The sequence below is a fragment of the Choloepus didactylus genome, chromosome 21 (genome assembly GCF_015220235.1).
Source record: "Choloepus didactylus isolate mChoDid1 chromosome 21, mChoDid1.pri, whole genome shotgun sequence".
NCBI lineage: Eukaryota > Metazoa > Chordata > Mammalia > Pilosa > Megalonychidae > Choloepus > Choloepus didactylus.
The window spans coordinates 45,768,365-45,777,449 of record NC_051327.1 but is presented as its reverse complement, the minus strand read 5'-3'; the positions used below and the strand labels follow the sequence as shown (position 1 = coordinate 45,777,449).

The following is a 9,085-nucleotide window of genomic DNA, read 5'->3' as shown; positions in this document are numbered from 1 at the left end:
TTCTTGATATACTTGATTACCCTGCTGAGAAATGCAGGGATGATACTGATAATTTTCTTGGATCTCCAGCTTCACACCCCCATGTATTTTTTCCTAAGTCAGCTCTCATTCCTTGACCTCAGTTACTCAATGGTCATCACACCTAAAACCTTAGAGAACTTACTTACTTCTAACAAGTATATTTCATTCATGGGCTGCTTCACCCAGATGTCTTTTTTTTGTCATCTTCTGTGGTGCTGAGTTTTTCTTTCTGTCGTCAATGGCCTATGACCGTTATGTAGCTATCTGCAATCCTCTTCACTACCCAGTTGTTATGTTCATGAGACTCTGCTGTACCCTCGTCACTGGGTTCTACATGATTGGCTTTACTAACTCCTTGGTCATTGTTCTTTCCATGAGCAGGTTGCATTTCTGCAGCTCCAATGTAATCTATCACTTTTTTTGTGACACATCCCCAATTTTAGCTCTGTCCTGCACTGACACTCATGACACTGAAATCATGATTATGATTCTCTGTGGCTTTACTGTAATAGTGTTGCTTATCACAATCTCTGTGTCCTATGGGTCCATTCTCTCTACCATCCTGAAAATCAATTCCACTTCAGGAAAGCACAAAGCCTTCTCTACTTGTGCATCTCACCTCCTGGGAGTCACCATCTTTTTCAGCATGACAATTTTTACTTATTTAAAATCCAAAAAATCCTACTCCTTGAGAAAAGATCAAGTGGCCTCAGTGTTTTATACTATGGTGATCCCCATGATGAATCCACTCATTTATAGTCTCAGGAACAAAGAAGTGAAAAATACTCTCATTAGAGTCATGCACAAGAGAGAGGGCTAGAGGCAATTGAAATGACAGTGACATTGAACATTCAGGCTCCTATACCTATTTGGTATTTACTTGGTCTCTGTCTAAATACAGTAACATTCTCTAGCTTGCATTTCTGTTGACCCATCATATACCTAATCTTATAAGTTTTCCCAAACATACATTTTTGTGCAACCTACATAGTAATTGGAATCCATGAAATATGTGTTAGAATTTTGGTTTCAATATATATGTTTCTTTTATGGAAACCATTGTGCAAAAAAAAAGTGTATTTTTTCTTTCAAACTGTATCATAGAATTCCCAGGCATGCTCCAATTTCATGTAATTTCATTATTGAGAACACTTTTGGAAGTCCCTTTAATTCTATAGAGAAGTATAGCACAATAGTAAACAGTGCTGCTTGGGAATAGGCAATCCAGGGTTGAGTTTCTAAATCTGCCAGCTTTTTCGTTGTATATCCCTTAGTAAGTTACTAAATCTATAAATCTAGCTTCCTCAAATGTATAAGAAAAATAATTTTAAATCCATAGAGTTATTATAAATTAAATAATATGATGAATTGAAATATTTAATGCCGTACTAATAAATTTTATCCACATCATCTGAATACTTACATACTTGTAAAATTTTGAATACCTTATGCCTTTTGTTATGAAAATATTCACTAGCACTTTATACACAGTTTGGTTAATTCTTATTCATAAATAAACTGACATCTAAAATCAGTACTTCAATATTTGGTCTTAGAGCAAAGTAAAATACTGTGATAAAATTAAGTTATACAAAAAAGGAGATTTGATCATTGAAGAAAACTTGGAAAATATTTTAAAATACTAAAGTAAATAGAAATATCACAACAGTTTTTGATAGTTTTGTCATAATCTTCTGTATTAATCTTATGCATGTGTATGTATATATTCATATATATATACAATTTTTGTCATTATCTATTTCTTTTTTTGTAGCTTTCAATTTCCACTTATCCTTAACATCTTTAATTCCTCTGTCATTGAGTCTTTAGAAGTGAATGATTTCTTGATGTATAAGCCAAATCAAGAATCTCGTCTTGCAATGCTTTAATCTCTGAAGTTTATCAATTCATCAGATTAAATGTGTGTATACTATAATGTTTCTTTTTCCTCTACCTGCTAACCATTTCTAAACCCTCCATACTGTGATGTGCCAGCAAGGCTTTGAAAGTCATAATTCTTTATTTAATTTTGATACAATTAAAAATAAATCATTTCCTTTGTCCTGATTTCTATAAATTTGTTATATTCTTTAAAAAAATCATTCTTGAGTTAAATTCTTGGCTCCTTTTTTAAAAAAACAATACAGAAAATTTGGAAAGCTAAGAATTGTCAATGAATCCAAATTTTGTGACAGCCCATAAATTTTAGGTAGGTTGATAAAATTTCCCTTTAAATTCCTCTACATAATCTGGAATTGCAGTTTGGATATACTCTGCTATTAAATGTATATTTAAGAAAATATGCTTTTTGCCTTTACCAGTTGTTTAATTATATTTTTATTTAAACTTTTACCATGGTTACTGGATATATTTTAGTATTCAAGTGATTTGTATTCTTTTAATTTATATTAATGTTTTAATTGTAGAATTATATTTGTCCATTTTCCTAAATGATATCTGTATGTTCAAAAAACAGTTCACCCTCTGTCCATAGGAGTAAAGATTTTAACCACTTTTGGCCAATTCATCATTGTTCATTAATTTATTCAAGTAATTAAAATTTGCATATTTCCCTCTATATTCTGAATTTACATACAAATTTTAACTTATATGTTATAAATTACTGATCTGATTTATTTCTTCCCTGAGCTCTATGTTATTTTTAGTCTCCATTTATTTATAATTAGAGATGTCTTTATTAAGCATTTGTTTTTAAAAAGTATAATTTTTGACTAACTTCTCATCTTGTATGTGCTTTGTGTTTTTTTTCTTATGTTCATAGGTATTCACATTTTCTTGTCTTTTTAATGAATTGTGTTGGCCTTAATTTAATTTATGTACATGTCTTATGATTTAGAAAATATATGCTTTTAGTTTGTGTTAGCAGTGGTGGTCAATTGATTCTCTAATTTTTCAGATGGTACTAAGTACAGGAGATGCTTTTGTTTTTATTACATTCAGACTACCCATCCTCTTATATTCTAGAAAGCATTTATGACATTATTAAATAAATATACTATAAACTTTGGACAATATGAAAACACTAGACTGTCCCTCTTACATTCCTGTTCATACTATTGTACATCATATTTTATGTAAATTTTGGTCTGAGGTAGTTTTGAGACAAAATCTTTGTTTATGCCAGTATTGTCTATGTATTGTAAAAGTTGAACTCTTTAAATAATGATAAAGAAAATAATACTGGCGTACAGCTTAAGAAATTACAAACAATCATTTTTGTTTGCAAATGATTGATGTTATATAATAATGATAGAAAATAGACTCTATTTACTGAGCACTTATGAATTGCAGACAATATTCAAAGTGCTTTAGAAACATAATTAACATAGTTTATGTTCACAAGAGATCTCTAGGCTAGGTACCTGCATTATATGAAATTTAATCTAAAATAACAGAAAGCCACCCTCCTACATGTACAAAAAAAGCTTAAGACTCATCCTGGCATTTTCTGTATTCTCACACTTCACTTCTTGTCCATCAGCCCATCATACTGATTCTCTGCACAGAATATATTTGGGGTGTGACTATTTCTCAACACTTCTCTGCCTCCACTCTGGTCAAAAGAACCATCATCGCAGTCTTGAATTACTGATGAAATCTTCTAGATTGTTTCCCTGTTTTCTGCCTTATTCCTCTTGAGCTTAATCTTAATGAAGGAACAAGACTCATATTAATAAAAAAAAGTAAGTTAGATCATATCAATTTTCATTGCAAAACCTACAAAACTTCCCATCACCCCAAGAGGAAAAATTGAAACTGTTACAGGAGCCCCCAGACCCAAAATGATCTTGCCTTTCTTCCTTAATCCTGTGAACTCATGTTTTATCCATGTGTCCATCATGCTCTATTTGGAGCAGTCACACTGACCTTCTTACACTTCAATACACGTTATTCCTGTTGCTGCCTGGACTTTTTCCTTTCTCTTCTTCCTGAAATTCTGCTCCCCCAGATAACTGCATGGATCTTTTTTCGTTCCCTTCCTCATAAGACTATTCCTTACCATCCTATTTAAAGCTGAACCTACCCCATCCCTTATGCATGCAGCATTCATTTTCCATAGCATTTACCCATCTAATATTCTATATATTTTACTTATGCCTTTGTTTCCTCTCTATTTTCCTTCACTATGAAAGTTCTATGAACACAAGATGTGTTTGATTTGCTGAACTGTACAGTCGATGAAACTGGGGCACAGAGAGATTGTTGAAAGTGTTCATGGTCAATCAACAACATGGACAGTCTTACGTTGAAACCCAGGCAGTCTGACCTTATATCTCACATTCTTCATCACCACTCTAAGATATGCCTGTTCTTCTAGAAATGTAGGCTACTGTTAATAGAATTAGAAAAAAAAATTCATTGATTTATTATATTTTAAAAATTGTCAATAATGAGGTTCATTGAGAGGAAAGTATTGCTGGCAGGCATTCTAAAGACATATTGAGAGAAGACAGTGTGGTTCTTGCAATACCAGCCAAATCTTTCCAAACTAAGAACTCAGATGGGGCATGAAAGATTTATCAGTAGATTTCATTTGTCTGTGGTGAGAATCAAAGAACCTGGACTAGTTAGTTACAGACAGTCCTGATATAAAAAAAGGATTTAGCAACATAATGACTCCACAAATGGGAAATTACCCTCCATGGATATACAAATCCAGGTTTTTGCTGACTACTGTTTATGGGTGGCTCTTTTCCAGAAGTAAACCTGGACCCAAGTTTCTTCTATTTTGTTGCTCTACTGTCTCCCAAGATGTGGCCCTTTTCTGCAGGTATTAAGAGAATTTGCATAGAATTTTGTCCACATTCGAGAAGGAAATGTGAGGTTTTCATACTGGGAAATGAATTCCTTGTGTGTGTGTGTGTGTGTGTGTGTGTGTGTGTGTGTGTGTGTGTATTGTTTTTAGGGAAAAAAATCAAGTTCTGCAAATATACAGGACTGCTCAGGTTACCAATTTTACTGGTGTGAACATATTTAAGGAATTGTACATTTCATCTAAATTGTTAAATTTACCAACAAAAGGATGTTTATAGCATTTTATTGCTATTCGTTTAATATTTGTGTGTAACTACAGTGTTATACCTATTTCATTACTTATACTGACAGTTTGGTCTTCTCTTTTCACAATGATTACTCTAGAAATTATTAAATTTTGTGTAGGAGGAGCCACTTCATCTTTCCCAATCTTTGTGTTATTGTTGTCAAAACTACACTTTTATGTGTGACATATCAACACAGTTTGCTTTTAGACACAGTTTTAAAGATAATATTTAAAAATCCAATGTTCAATATATTTAACTTTAGTTTTACATATTTACATTGTTATTTCATTGAGTTCCAATGTTCCTTTTGTTTTAATATTTCTTCTGCATGAAAAAGTTTAGAAGCATCTGCCTTCTGGCTATAAATTATTTCTGTATGTGTGCATATATTAATTATCCTGAAAATGTATTTTTAATTATATTTGAAAGATTTCAGCAGGTAGTCACATATGCAATAACAATTATTATCTTTAACTATTTTAAATATTTCTCTCCATATTTTCTTGCCTATATCATTTTTGATGACATCTGTTACAATTCTCATGGTTTTTATTCTGTATGTGGTGATGTGCTTTACTCTGACATCTTTTGTAATTTTCTACTTATATTTGTTTTTCAGCTGATAGACCAAAGAGTCTAGATGTTTGGTTTTTGTTTAGTTTTTTTGTTTTGTTTTTGTTTGTTTGTTTTTGCCCTTTGATTTGCTATTCACCTTTAACAAAATGAAGACCATTATTATTTCACATGCCACTTTCTGGAGGCCTGATAATAAAGTAAGCAAAGTAGAAAGATCACTCTGTTTCATTCTCTGTACTAAAGTGCTTAAAAGCAGGGACTCTATAGCCAGAAAGTTTAGGTTCCAATCCTGGTATCAATCTTAAGAGCTATGTGGACTTGAGCACAGTACTTAGATTTTATATGCCTCTGTTTCCTCAACTGTTAACATAGGTAATAATAGAACCAACTCTTATAGTTATTTTGTAATAAATGACAGTATATTTAATGCATTTATGTAATGTCCAGTAAACAATGGCCACATATAAGTGCTAACAATTGCTACTATTACCTGTTCTGTGACTTCTAATTCATTCAAAAAATAATTTCTGAATAAACTATATATTTCAGGTTATAAATTTTACCCTGGGGATATAACTGTATGGAAACAGACACAATTCCTATCTTTATGCAAATTGCAGGTTTTGTGCAGTGTAGAGCTGGATGTTAATCAAATATTTACAACAAATTTTGAATGACTTTGCCAAATGATATAAAATTGACTTACCATGGGTCAAAAAAATCAATGAATTCTTGTATTAAGGAAAGATAACTGAGTTGAAATATGAACAGTAACAAGTTACTAACATGATAGTTAAATATACCATTATTATATATCGAGCATTATGAGAGAAAATAATGAGACTCCTAGTTCTCACAATTTGGATTCTACTTATAAGGATAAAAAGTGGGAGAATAGTGGAATTTCATGCATCAAAACTTGACATCTATTTTTATCATATATGCTGAATGAATATTGGTCTGATATTTTGAAGCGTAATTCAGTGCATCCCTGTTCCTAGTGGTCACCACATCCTCATCCTTTCCTACAGAAAGATTATTTTTGTTAATTTTAAAGAACAATAATCTGATAAACCCAGGGATCAATTTAATATAACTTTACCTTAACAATTTGAATCCCTTATGTGAATGGTAAAAGCCTTGAAAAGAATCCTAGAATGCTACAAATGTTTCAATCATCATGAGATAGATATTAAGAAATACTTTTGAAGAAATTTTTTGCACTTTATTCTGAAAAAAATCATCTCAAAACATCATCATCAGGAAAGTAAATTTGAAGGAGCTGTGCCTTCAAGTAGTTAATTTCTTTATATGTCAACTTGTTGTTCACATTATACTCAGTTTTGTGCCTCTTAAAATTTGTTTGTTGTTTTTAGAGGAATTTTGAGTGTATATTTGAATCATACACTGACACCAAAGATGTGCTTTTTCCAGTAGGTATGTATGAGTTTTATTTATACATAATCAATTAGAAGTTGGACTCCTCAAAATTATTGCATTGAGCCACAAACTCAACTTAAGAATTAACTCTTTGATTACATTGTCCCAATGGGATTGCTCTATTGGAGTCATAGAACAAGCATCATTGCCGAGAAAAGAGTGAAGTTCATTGAAAGAAAAGTAAATTTACACTCTTATGGTCTCTTCAAATAAATAAATTTTTTAAAAAAAGTACAAGGCAGAATAAAAGAGGTAGAAACATATGTGAGTTGATGTGATGTGAGAACATTTCTCTGGGATTTATTTACTAATTGTAAATTTGGGGATGATCATAAATGCAAGTTCCTATGTCATAGATGGAGGATAAATGCAGCAATAGCAACTGAGAAAGGATCTAACATCACAGGAACTCCTGATGGTAGTTTAGCTTTTGAGATCTTGGTACACCGCTACATGCCTTTTTCAAATTATTCTTTATGGTATACTTTTGATTGTTCTCCCAGGGCATTAACTTTACACTCAGTAAATATTCCCATATAATCTCCATATATTCCTGGGAGACTTAGAATGGGTGTAATCAATTCTGATTGGATAGTGGGAAGGTAATAATGGAATAAAAATCCAAACAGTCATATCCTGATGATGGAACTGAGAGTGTGAGAGCACATGAAGCAAGTACATAATCTTTTGGAAGACTTTCATAGGGATTCCAGAAGAGGAATTAGTTTCAAAATGATAGCAGAACTTACTATAAACAAAGTGAAGTTATATCAGGCCAGTGAATCCCAAGAACAGGAACTCTGACTATCATTGTGAAAATCACATTATACAAAACTAACAATATCAATATGTTTATCAATGAATATTTAGTATGGATCAATTTGAGCATAGTCATAGGCATATAGATTACACAATTAAAGTGCATTTATAAAATGCTAAGTTCTAGGAGTGATTAATGTCTTCTTTGGAAATATTTTGGGAAATTAAAACAATATTAATTAAGAACTAGATGTTTTCTTCCTTAATTACTGACCAATAAGATATAAAATTACCCCCAACATTCTTTTCCATTTTATTCAATTCTAAAAATGCACTTTAGTTATGACCACAAGTTCTTCACTGCCCCTTTAACACCATTAGACCTCAAACTGTAGATGATGGGATTCAGGATGGGAATCACAATAGTGTAAAATAGAGACTCTGTCATACCATGGTCCAAAGTATAGCTGTGGCTTTGCCTACATACATGAAGAGGATTGTCCCTTGAAAAATGACAGTCCACTTAGGTGAGAACTGAAGTGGATAAGACTTTTCACCTCCTTTCAGCACAATGTATCTTCAGGAAGACCAAGAGAATTAATGCATAGGAAATCAGGACTAACAATATAGTAGTTCTCTCAATAGATCCCCCAAAGTAGAAGAGTAGAAGCTTGATGTGAGTGTCAGAAACAAGAAATAGTGAGAAGTGGAGGGATGACACAAAAGCCATGTCTAGTTTCATTGGATGCACAGAAGAATAGGCTAAAAGTGGCCACAGTATGCACAGTAGCATACAAAATGCCACCAACATAGAAGGCAATGATGATTGGGACATAGACTCAGGGTGACATGTTAACTGAATACATCAGTGGGTTGAAGATTGCTACACAGTGATCATAAACCATTGTAGCCAAGAGAATGCATTCCGTGGTCCCAAAAGTAATAATCAGAAACATCTGTGTTGCACATCCAAGAAAGGAAATGGTTTTATTTTCTTCCAGGAAATGGACCAATATTTTGGGAGTGTCAACTGAAGAATTAGCAGGCACCCAAGAATTTCAGCACTTTCAGAAAAAAAGTATATGGAGTTTTTGAAATGGGTATCCCTAATGTCCAATAAAACCTGTTTCAAATTTCCTGTCACAATAAAAAAAAAGATTTCTGGAAATATTAAATACAGAGAGACTGTCAGATCAGTATTATATTATTTATACAGCTCCCCAATA

At 32.4% G+C, this 9,085-nt stretch overlaps 1 protein-coding gene across 2 annotated transcripts in view; it reads right to left on the bottom strand.

Moving 5' to 3' along the window:
• Nucleotides 1-9,085, bottom strand: part of LOC119517152 (syntaxin-binding protein 5-like) — an 82,858-nt gene that overhangs the window by 25,342 nt on the left and 48,431 nt on the right. The window lies entirely within an intron of this gene.